General features: G+C 38.3%; 1 pseudogene; it reads right to left on the bottom strand.

Moving 5' to 3' along the window:
* Nucleotides 1–754: 754 nt before the first annotated feature.
* Nucleotides 755–10,605, bottom strand: LOC113629624 (protein FAM104A pseudogene; annotated as a pseudogene).
* Between the last annotated feature and the right edge of the window lie 2,564 nt (nt 10,606–13,169).

Here is a 13,169-nt window from a genome sequence, read left to right on the forward strand (position 1 = left end):
CCCTAACACCATACACAGAAATAAACTCAAAATGGATTCGAGACCTAAATATAAGACCGGACACTATAAAACTCTTAGAGGAAAACATAGGAAGAACACTCTATGACATAAATCACAGCAAGATCCTTTTTGACCCACCTCCTAGAGAAATGGAAATAAAAACAAAAATGAACAAATGGGACCTAATGAAACTTAAAAACTTTTACATAGGAAAGGAAACCATAAACAACACGAAAAGACAACCCTCAGAATGGGAGAAAATATTTGCAAACGAAGGAACCGACAAAGTATTAATCTCCAAAATTTACAAGCAGCTCATTCAGCTCAATATCAAATAAACAACCCAATCCAAAACTGGGCAGAAGACCTAAACAGACATTTCTCCAAAGAAGATCCCTCAGTTTTAAAGGACCTTTTTACAGAAAGCAACATTTCTAATTGACAGATCTGGAAATTAGCCTGACTTGGACAAACTATGGATTCGACATGCAGATGAGATTTCCTTCTACTGTTAACTTGCCCTGGATTTGATACCCACCCTAAAAAGAATCCTACAAAAAACTGCTTCAAAGCCCCTTTGAAATCGCAGTAGTGCAGCAAAACCACAAGTAAACAGTGACCTGTTAACCTGTTATTTCAAATACAGACTGAAAAGCCAACAGGCATTTTTTGGTGCAATTTTTTTAAAACATCGTTGATATATCATATCTGCACAGCGCTGTCCCTTCACAGAAGGCAAGAAAGTGCCGGCACATCATGTGGGATGCCGTCCTTGGTACTGTAGGCTGTGAAAGTGGGCCTCCTTCATGGTCTGGTTGATGTGGAAGCAAGGGCCTTGACACAGTGTGTATCGCCCCAGCACGGACTGGGGGGCGGGGCGCGTGGGGGCTGGACCGGGCGGAGGGGTGGTTTAAGCTGCTCTCCAGCCAGCTGGCCTGGCCCGGGTTGTTGATGCTGCTGCTGCTGTTCCCGCCACTGTGACTGCTTGAAGACCGTGTCCCCAGGAATCGTGAAAGAAAGGGTTTCTAGTCTTCTTTTGGTCTGTGGGGGGAAATGGTGGTCTTCTTCACTGCCTTTCCTTCTCTTTTTCCTGGGGCGGAGGCGCTCTATCAGGGCAGCCAATGGAGGCGAGCTACGCGGCGCCGCTCAGCGAGGAGAGGGAACAGAGAGTTTTGCGTTTCGGCGGCTGCCACGCACTCCCCCTCGGGCCTTGGCTCTCGCCGCGGCTCTGGTGGACGCTGCCGGCCGAAAGATTACTCTTTTGCTTTGAATTATGTATGCTGCCTTTTTGCCTTCTGAATATACCCCACTTTTAACTAATATATAGTTGTAAATAAATAAAAGTTCTATGGTAGAAAATTCTTAGACACTTCAGAAGATAATACAACCCCAAATATTTTTAATCCATTAATTTAATTCATCCCTCAATTTACTCCTTTACTAATAGTTCATTCCTTTATTTAACAAAAAGCTATATTTGAGGCATGACTGTGTAACTGGCCCCTGCACACAAACTGAATAAAATATAATCCTTGTGCTTGTACTTAGAGACTCAGAAGAATCTTTGTATAACTCAAGTTTCTTTTTTATAGAAATCAATTCTAGTTAACCTAGTAGCAATGAATTTAAAACATAGCTCAAATATTTGTATAGTTCAAATAATGCTTGGGAAATGAGCGGGAACAGATAGCCTGATCCACAACGGATACAACAACAGATTATACTAAAATAAGTGTCAGGTTGGAGTGCCACCATTACTGCTGCTGATGACTGAGAACCACTGTTGACATTACTCCCAGAGAACCTGGATGCTGTCATCACTATTTCTGGTCCTGCTGGCACAGCTGCTACTGGGCACTGGGTGCTCCTGATGATGAAATGAACATTAAAGAGTCTTGCATCAGCCTTTACAAACTGAATTCAGAAAGATAGGGTTATGTGTGACTCAATACTTTCTCTCCTTCACTCACTTCACATCTAATCTTCCAGAAAATCTGTTCTCTTTAATTTTAAAATAAATGCATTATATGGCCACATTTCACTATGCCCACTGTACCCCAATCCAAGTATGCCGTGATCTCTTGTCTAGATTACAGTAAATTTCTTCCTTTCACACTACTCTCTGTCCTCAAGGGTGCGACTAGGGTGATCCTTTTAAATCATAAATCAAACCATTTCACTCTTCTGCTCAAACCTCTCCAATGTCTTGATATTTCACTCAGAGGAACCCACAAATCAGCAAAACTCATTGAATGGCTAGGTACAAGCACCTGAGTAATCTGACTTCCTGTTAATTCCTCACCCTGCTTCAGTCCTACTGGCCTCCCCTCTTCCTTCATAAAGGCAGATACGCTCCACTTTAGAGCCTCTCACTTGCTAGTCCCTCTGCAGAAAGGCTCTTCTTCAGATACCCACATGACTAACTCCCTCTTCTTCCTCAAGTCTCTACTGACTACCCCATTTCCAAATGCAATCTGCCCTTTTCACCTGGCATTCCCAATCCACTCAACCCAACTCTATTTTATCCCAAGGAAAACATCAACTTGCAACTTACTCTTTTATACGTATTTTTCTACTATTTGTCTCCCCTCCTTACTTTCCACCAGAAAAATAACCTATACTAGGGTACGGGTTGAGGAAAAGGGAGGAATGAATAAGCAGATCACAGATGATTTTTAGGGCAGTGAAACTGTTCTGTATGATAAAATAATGGTGGATACATGTAAGTATAAATTTGTCAAAACCAACAGAAAGTGTAGCACCAAGAATGAACCCTAATGTAAACTATGGACTTTGGGTGAAACTGATGTGTCAAAGTAGGTCCATCAAGGGTAACGAATGTTCTACCCTGGTGTGGCAGATCGTGTGTGGGGGCAATGTGTATATGGTAGTTCTCTGTATTTCCTGTTTAATTTTCCTGTGAACCTGAAGCTGCTTTGAAAATAGAGTCTATTAGAAAAACCCTCTAAAAAGAGAAAATAATTAGCACAAATATAACTGAAAATAGATTAGTATCCAGAATATATCAAGAATTTCTAAATGTAAATTTAAAAAGATAAACCACCCAATCAAAAAATTAGGACATCAAAAAAATTCCAAGGAAATATGAATGGATACAAAAATACGCTATATCTCAAAAGGAAAATGTGAATCAAAATCATGTTTTCTAAAATGAATTTTCATGTAATTCACACATTGAAAATAACATTCATAATAATTATAATAATTAAAGTATATGGAACAATGGGACCTAGTTTATACTTCTGGTGATGTTTAAAATGATACAGCTGTTTGACACAACAATGTGACAGTATCTGAAGTGTTACCTGACAGTCTGTCTTTAAAATTCCTTGAAGTATCTTTGCGTTTTTCTCTCCTTAGGCATAGTTACCTTGAAGAATGTTTCCTGGCCCCACTGAGAAGAGGCTAAGAGGAAAAACCCAAGTCCATACATCAGAAATTATCAGAGTCTCACAGCAGTATATAATCTCCCTTTCATTCAATGAGTTCTGAGTCTCTAAATTCACACATTTCTAGGAAATGTGTTAGGCACTATGACTCAAAATCTGTTTATAGGATTTTATTTTACATATATAAACACACCATATATATATGTATATGTGTGTGTATATATGTACATATACATATGTGTGTGTAAATATACATACAAATATATTTTTCAGTTATACAATCAAAAGTAAAGTGTAGTTAAAATAAAGGTGACCTTTGAGAAGCTGCCCTGTATTTCAGTCCTCAGGGTCATGAACAATTAGCATAAACCTACAAAGATTCCTTAAGGCAGACCATTTTGATGACTGTACTAGATCTGAAATCTATCCTGACAACCATACCCATTTTGTCTCTGGAGCTCTGTGCCATTATTTGATCTCTACTTCCTTGGGGTCATCTCACTCCCTTAACTGCAGTTGAATTGAATCCACAGAAAATTCTACCAGCCTCTATATTCTATACAAAATTGCCACAAAAATCACTTGTCAAAGATGATGACACCCCTCCTCAAAGTATATCCCTTGCCCTTGGTGGAGAAAATGTCCTTTGGGCCCTTCCAGGGGATTTTTGGGGAGTGGATGGTCCATATTAAATTCACTCCAGCATTTTTCTTTCTGTCAAAATTGTTTCAAGTTACTTCTCAACATAGTACTTGGATTTGCTGGCATTTTCATTCAATTTAGCATTGTCTATCAGTGGCACCTGGTCAATTGTGTGGACCACTCACAGCTGTTATGCTACCATAGTGAATCTAGAAACTCTAGCAGATAGACTGTTATTAATTCAGCCACTCTGTAATTATGTACTCAGAATACCTCCTATCTACAGTTCCCAGAGTTTCTATAATATAAATACTAATGTAAATTGTGAAAATGAAACACTGAAAATCTTTTGATATAATGCCTCTTTTCAAAGTTGTCTTTAATTGACAATCCCCAGAGGATTTTCAGCTGCTACCTAATTCAGTGTTTCTCAACATTGGCTGTTTCAAAATCAGCTGGGGAGATTTAAAGATTCCTAATGTCCAAGTCATTCCCCAAACTAATTGCGTTGGTATTCCTGGGGAGGAACTCTGGCATCAGGATTTTTTAAAGCTCCCAGTCAATTCCAATGCATAGACAAGGTTGAGAAATACTGCTTTTGTTACTGAGCCAAACTTGAGTCCCTATGCCTACATGCAGTAAAGCCAATCTACTGACACCAGGTTGTGGTGATGGAAAGTGCAGCGTTTATTGCAGGGTGCCAAGCAAGGAATCTGAGTAGCTAGTGCTTAAAAGGCCTCAGCTCCCTGAAGGCTTTCAGGGAAAGGGTTTTTAAGATAGGGTGAGGGAGGTGGGTGATGGGGTACATGATCAGCTCGTGAACATTCTTCTAGTTGGTTGGTGGTTAGGTAATTGGGAGTCAGCATCATTAACCTTCTGGTTCCAACCTGTCTGGGGTCTACATGCTTGTGGGCAGCATACAGTTAACTTCTTCCACCTGGTGGTGGTTTCAGTATCTGCAAAGCACTCAAAGGATGTGACTCAGAATATTATCTATAGCCCTTGAGGACGAACTAAAAATCCTTGACTTTGTTTAATGGCTAAACCATTATTATTTTGTCTTGCTCGACTGTTTTCCTTTCTTTCTGTATTTTCTCACTTTGATTAAATTCACTCTATGGAACTCAGGGAAAGCCTAGGGAGCTAAAGTTTTTCTACAAACAAGAGGCAGGAAGAGGACGTGGGCGGGGAGGGGTGTGTTCTGGGAAGGCCCAATAGGGTCCTGCTTGGTTATACTTTTAAAGACAGTGATAGAGGAGGAATACAGTAGGCTGAATGTTGGCCCTCCAAAAGGCCAACTGTGACCAGCGGTCTCATTTCTGTGCTTCCAAAGGAGTTGAGGTAAGTAATTTTTGTTTCTTTTTTCATAGTGCTGGTATCTAAAATAATGGTATATTACTTTAACAGTTACTAGCGTCTTCAGTTTGATGAAATAGAGCCGTGATTCAGCAAAACATAGGATCAAACTTCATCTGCTTTCTTTACCCTGAGGCTACAGGCAGTAAGATATTCTTTAGCAAGGTCACAGAATTCCTGGGTTGATGAATAAAATAAGAATTTTAGCATGGTATTTTCTTCCTCTATGCTTTCTGTGTTATTGGTGACAGCCAATCCACACTGCAGTTGTTAAATTTCTTGTGTCCCTTTTCCTATTTTAGGGAGTAGCCAACTAAAACCCTAAAGGCTCCAATGAGCACCTCATTCTAGTAGATCCTCTATATCAATTTAGTTACCTCTTTAGTGCATGTCTTAGAATCCCAGATTCTAATATTAAAACTAAATTTTTACCGCATTAAGTCTGAATTAAGCAAAATACCCAAGCTTCGTATTGTTTCTACTTCCTGAGGATCTCTTGCTAGAAACCTGTACCCTGTTTGCAGTATCTGTATCAGTCAAAATTGTTACCGCAAGTGGGGGTCTGGCTGCTTGCCCTCCGAAGCCAATAAAGAGGCAAGGTTGGTGGAAAGGAAAGTTTGCTTTCAGAGGCTATCAAGTGGGGGAGGGGTGGAGGGAAGAGGGCAGACTCCTGCCCAAAGGCTTATTCCCCGCACTGACAATCAGTGGGCAAGAGCATTTACAGATGGAGGGAGGGGGCTAAGGCAGAAACAGCACAGTCGGCTCTGACAGTCATCTTGAAGTTAGTCATGCAGTGGTCTGATCAATGTTATCTTCATTGTTTTAAATACAGTTAGTCTGTAGTACCAGGGTCCGTTTGTTCCCATTTCTTTGAGGCCAGTTCTCGGAATTGTGGCAACCATGTAGTTAACTTCTTCCACCTGTTGAGGGTTTTAGTCTCTGTAAGACAGCTCAAAGAATATGGTTCAGAATATTATCTACAGTCTTTGAGGAGGAACTAAAGGTCCTTGACTTTGCTTAATGACTAAACTATTGTTATTTTGTCTCCTTTGACTGCTTTCCTTTGTTTCTGCACTCTCTCACTTCTCTGATTTAACTTATCCTTTGGCTAAAGTTTTTCCACAGACAAGAGGCAGGCTAAGGACATGGGCAGGGAAGGATCATAGGGTTCTGCTCTGTTTCAAGATCGTGGTTGAGTATATCAGAGATCAACCACAGTTAACTACACAGAACATGAACTTACGGGAAATATATTGTTTATCTAACATGAAGGTTCTCTCTGCCATTATTATCTGAATTCAAAGCCCCAGATTGTATATCAAATGGGAATGTCTTAGGTACAATACACATACTCTACATGTCAGTTGTCAAAGGAACAAAGAAGTCTAGCATCTGAACTATGTGACTTTGGTACTAGAAAGCAGATTATCACTTCTCCATAAGAACTACATGTTGATAAATTCTTCAAACATGGGAAAGGGTTTCAGATGCCAATCTGGAGGGAGGATTCATTGTGTCTTCAAATTTACCTAAGAATTTTCTCAGGTATATGTTAGGGATAAGGCAGGCGATAAAGAATATTCCAGACTGTGGGAATAAAGGACACATGTCAGAATTATAGTTTAGGATTCTAGTTTAAGATGGCAGCTGCCACCCTTTATTTGTTCTTCTACTAAAAATCCTGCTGAAATGACAGAAGAAAATGAGGTAAAAAATGAATAATTTTATTGAGAATAGAAAAAGGAGAAACAGTGGGAGACTTTTTTTTTTTTAATTTAGAAAGCAGAAATGCCACTGACCAATAAAAGTAGAAAATGAATGTGAGTATGTTTGATTTGGAAATCAAGAATGCGTTGTGTGACAGAAATGCAGGTGCTTAAACAAAGGACTGTATAGTGAATAGCAGAGCTAGATCTTTCACCCTTGCCACATTTTTAGGAAAATAAATCTGCTGGCAACACCAGTGTTGGTCCCCACATTAAAACCCTAAAGGGCATGATCTGTCTGGGAAAGGCTTGGGCTCTGTGGTATTGGTTCCTCGGAGAAAAGGCACCTTTTCTTGGCATTGAATGGTTTCATTTTCAAAATCACCAATCTATTAAATTAGCCACCTTTATTAAACAGAATTCTCAGTCATCTCTTCCATTCAGGGAAGATATCTCTTAAAGAAACAGAACTATATAACTGGTGAAGAAATCCATGCCATCAATCCGTATTAATAAAATTTTATTTATAAATTCAAAGCATACCCAAGGGGAATTTTGAGAGCCATTGACTTGACTCAGACTTAAAAGGCATTTATGGAAGTAAAGCAAGTTTAAAAATTTTAATGTTTTTATATCAATATCCCTCACTGCCTTAGTAGGAGTGTGTGTCTAAATTATGTGATGATTAAGTCTTCTCTGTTTAAAGAAGAAGAGGGAGAAGCTTCTCTCCTCCTTAGGGTGTATTCTTGAGAACACAAGACCTTTTAATTTTACAGCACAAGGTCCTGGGCCTTCTGATTCTGGAACTGTAAACACAAACCTCCAACATTAATTTAGGAGGCCCCCATAAGATAAGCAATCACAAAGTGTATTTTCTTGTCTCAAGGAAATGAGAGAAGTTTTTGTCTCTTATACTTTTCTCTATAAAGTGCATGAAATTCTGTCCAGACCCCATAATCACTCGTTTTACCTTATATACGTATAATCTATTAGTACTTATCCAGTTATGTGATTGTTCTCTGCCCGTTCTCTGTTGGTAGGGAGAGGACTTTTGTTGACAAGATTACTTATTTTTCCCGACAATATATAAGTGGGACTGGCTCTAACCATTTAGACTACTATTTCTGGAAGCAGAACCTTCCCTTCTAATCCATCTCTAAGAATTTTGTACTTAAATATAGGGTGGGTATCGGGAGCAGTACACTAAAAGAAAAAACAAATCATGTAATTTAAAGTAACATTTCAGCGCTTTGTGTGAGATAGTTGGGGTAAACATAATTTCTGTAAAGTTCCTCAAATCATACTATACCTGAAATTATGCAATTTCTAGTCAGTTCATTGTATGTCCGCATTTGTCTATTTTACTATTTCCTGTGGCACACCGGTATTAGCTCTGAGAATTGAGAGTGGAAATGAGTTTGTTAATCTGATGGTCTGTTTTATTCTGGCTTCCTTTTTTTCCCAATTGAAAATATAGTCAAAGACTCAAGTGGCAAATCATATTTATTTCTGTAATATAGATTTAAATAGGCTTAATTCTGTTCATCTGTCTAAAATATATATTTAATATTTAATACATAAATTGTGATCTGTGTTTAGAAAAATATGTGATTATACCATTATATTCTATTTTTAACCTTATATCTAGAACGTAGAGTTCTGCTGCAATTATTACACAGAGGCCACTTTCACTGCAATTCTGAGTTTTCATGGGTCTATTGGGAAAGCTTAAGATGTGTGTAATGGTAACATGAGTTTTATTGGGCTTCCTTCATCAAGAAATAACCATACTAATTATTTTCCATGAGGTGTATGTATCAGTTGCATTGTCCTGTACTGCCTTCCGTGTGAATGTGTTCCTTGGCTAGATGCTATATTGTGTGAAACTTCATGCCTGTTATCAAGCATTTTGTAACTCCCTAGATGGTGGTGCTGACTGGGGCTCTGAGGGTAAGAAAAAAATTCTCCATAACCAGAATAGATGTCAATTTCTGTGAGAATGACTTGTTACCCCTGGTAACAAAGGATAATTTGTCTTCCCAAGGAAATATGCCATATGGGTGATTCAGAATTGTTATTTTTGTTTGTTTGTTTTTTTCTGAGAGATTAAATTTTCTTAGAAGGCAGAAGCTAGATTGTTAGAATTCATGCTGCTGGGTTCCTGTGTGATCTCCATCTTTTACCCAGTGATTACTCCATTTCTATACCTGTCATGCCAGGTCTGGCATAGCCAATAACAAAGACTATTTAGTAGCAACTGGCAGAGTAATTTTGTCTACGTGGTTATTCAGTATTCTTTCCATGTTGAGTGCTCACTGGTAGGCATTTATATCTGACATGAAAAATGTCACTTGACGCCCCTTTGCATACGTCCACCCGCATGCCTCTCCCGTAGACCCTCTTTTATCTGACATTCCAGTCTTTTAATTTTGAGGCCATTCACCACTGCCCATAATTCCACACATTCTCATCTCTGGCCACATCTCCTTTCCCATAAAGTCAATGAATGGTTGTAACGATAGCTCTGTCCATTGGGAAGATTTTCACACACTCACTGTCATTCAGAGTAACCACTGAGTGGCTGCAATGTAGCCTCCATTTATTTTGGGTTCATTTTGTATACTGAGCCAATCTATCTATAAACCAAGCTTGGGTTTTTCATATTCCCTCCATATACCCATATATAAGATGAGGGAAGGATGAAAACATGGGTGACATGAGGCTGTGTACTCATGCAATTTACTTAGGCCTTCTCGTCCTGCTCAGGCTTGATCCACGATGTACCATTTCTATCCTACAATGAATTATTGCTGCATCTACCCAATCTGATGATGATTTTATGGGTTATCAAAATGGGCATATATGCATTGGAGCTATTCTGGGATTTAACCCCAGTTATCAATCTGGTAGCCAGAAAAGAAGGTGGGGACAGCTCTTGAGGGGGTACTTGTTGCCTGGCAGGGAAGAGACCTTTGCAGCTTATTCTCATATCAAGGAACTGCTAATATTTTAATGGGAAAGGGTGAGCTCCCTCTGAAGACTCTGAAGGCTCACAGTTAAAATCTTCAGAGGAATCCACACAGATATTCCCGTTCTAAGCTTCAGTAACGCAGGTTTTCTCAGCCAGGACCCTAAACACAGCATAACAGACCTGCCTAGGCTGAGCATTCAATAATCTCTGTAGCTCAGTGTTCTTAACAATAATATCCTGAGTCTGTTCCTCATTTGGTCCTGTCCCACAATGTAAGAGCTAAAACCCTCTTTTTAAATGACAGCAGAGGCTCTCTGACTCCCTCCCTTAGCTATACGCAGGTTATCATCATCCTTCTGCAGGGTGTCAGTGTAACTTTGTAGATACCAGCCAATTCCATGATCCTTGTATGCATTCTACTTCTGAACTTTTCAAAGTCCTTGTGCATTACACTGGGTGGGGCATTCCCCTTCATGTTTGTAACACTATATCCTCCAATATTGTTTTCCAAGATGCTCATGGCTTCAACCTGGAAGCTGAGGCAGTTCCTGAAGGCACTTACAATAGGAAGCAGTCAGGTGGGGATACTCCTTGTAGGAGTTTCTCTCATGAAAGGAAATATGAGCAACTTAATGTCCATGACGGCAACAGTTTATAATCTGTATATTATGTGCTTCCTATAACATTATCAATTTATATGATAAAGTACCATGAAAATGTTTATTCAACATGTGACAGTTTTTCATTAAGAATCACCATGTGAAAATTGTTGTATGGTGTATGATCTTTACTCTGAATTTATCCTTAGGATGGAGTGTATGTTACATACAAGTAGGTTTAATTAGAGATAATGTATAATGCTTATGAGAAATTTCTTAGGAAACAAGCATGTTTAGAAATTAGTGAAGTTAGAAGTTAAATCCACTTGAGAACTAGAAAAAGATAGGACAGAGGTGCCATTTAAGATTGAAACTGAAATGACAGTAAAGCTGGAGGAGGAAAATGCAGCGAAAGGGAGTAAGCACTTTAACTGGATATGACATACACAGTACAAAAGGGAGTGTCTAGGCTACTGCAGATTGTTGAGACCCTTAAAGATGAATCTTGAGTAAGCGCCAAACCAGTGCAGCTGTGGAGCTGCATTTTTGGCCCGGGCAGAGCCAAATAAGGACACCATAGTCTTCACAATCGGTTGCTTCTTATTAGTTATGTCATGATGTCATTCATGATGCATTAAACAAATTCAGCATAATGGAAAAGGGAAGATAAAGGTAAATTTCAAAGATGGTAAGGAAGTATAAATGACAAGCATTTGCATCTAATGGGATGTGTGAAATCAGGGAGAGAATGCAGTTAATAATGAGGAGGTTAGTGATACAAATAAACAAAGGTAATGAACAAATGAATGAAACAATGCCACAATAGCACTAAAGAGTAGCAATTTAAGTTTATGTATTTGGTAAATTAAAAATATACTGTGATTATTTTAAGTTACTATTTGCTTTATTAAAAATATTAGTCTTTTCAGTAAATGTTAATGGAAAAGTCTATTTTAAAAATTGCACATCAAGTAAGAGTTCATGAGTACAATATATAATGCAACTTCATGTGTCACCTATTTTCAAGGATAGTAGGAGCTGATAAAAATTCCTTAGCTAGAAATGTGATTATTTCTATTGAACTTGATGCTGAGAAAAATAATTTGTTAGTATAAGTGTACTTTGATGTCACATGTTTAATTCCCATCTTATAATATTAAATTTATTATGATATTAATATACTTCTTAAACATGCAACATATATGCAGGCATCCACACATGTACACATGCCTACTTTAGGTCAACTTGAAATTAATACCAAGTATTAAACACTTTCAAAGTTTAAAAGTGAATTATATTTGAACACCGTGACTACTTTCAGAAACAATAAAAATGTGCTTTAAAAATATTGATATCAAGATGAATTATTTATACAGCTTCAATTTCTTTGAAAGCAAGATGTTAGCAGACTCTAATAAAAATACATCTTGACTTTACCCGAAAGGAAAAAGCTCAAAGGTGGATATAGATGCTTTCAGTTTTGTATTCCCCACACATTTATTACAGTGATTATAAGAATTTTTATTTAGAATTTTACTTGGTTAGCTATACAAATGTTAAGGATTTCATACTTAATAAAAAATTTTTATCAAACCCACCTATTATTCAAATACACCTACTGACTTGGTGTGTTTCAGAATTATGCTTAATTATCTGCACTTACTGAAAAGAAAGGGCGATGTCTTCACTTTTAAGTTTGTACCTTTTGATCATCTTCACCCATTTCACACATTCCCCCACCTCCCACCTCTGGCAACAACTGATCTATTCACTGTATCTATGAATTTGTTTTTTAGGGTTTGTTTATGTTTTATTTTTAGATTCCACATATAAGTGAGGTCATATAGTATTTGTCTTTGTCTGATTTATTTCACTTAGTATAATACCCTCAAGTCCATCCAGGTTGTCACAGATGGCAAGATTTCCTTTTTTATTGCTGGATAACATCCCTGTGTGTGTCTGTAGTAAGTCCCCTACATACAAACAAGTTCTGTTCTGAGAGTGCATTTGTAAGTCCAACAAAGTTAGCCTAGGTACCCAAATAACACAATCATCTATACAGTACTGTACTGTAATAGGTTTATAATACTTGTCACACAAATAATAAAGAAGCAAACACAAAAAACAAAGAACATTTTTAATCTTACAGTGTAGTACCTTGAAAAGTACAGTAGTACAGTACAACAGCTGGCATGCAGGGGCTGGCATCTAGTGAAAAGGCAAGAAGAGTTACTGACTGGAGGAGGGAGGGGAGGTGGGATATGGTACAGCTGAAGGATCCTCAGCAATAGGAGATGGAGGGCAAGCTGCGATTTCACTCATGCCTGACATTGATGACACAAGTTCTGATTCCTTGCTGGATTCAATTCTATCTACCCTCTTGAAAAAACGAACCAGTGATATCTGGATAGTAGCTCTTTTTTCTCATCATAGTTGACACGGTAGCACTGGATTGCATACTGAACAGCTGCTGCAACCTTCGTGT

This window comes from Aethalodelphis obliquidens, unplaced genomic scaffold, assembly GCF_003676395.1.
Source record: "Aethalodelphis obliquidens isolate GAN/ISIS:26980383/991018 unplaced genomic scaffold, ASM367639v1 scaffold1, whole genome shotgun sequence".
Lineage (NCBI taxonomy): Eukaryota > Metazoa > Chordata > Mammalia > Artiodactyla > Delphinidae > Aethalodelphis > Aethalodelphis obliquidens.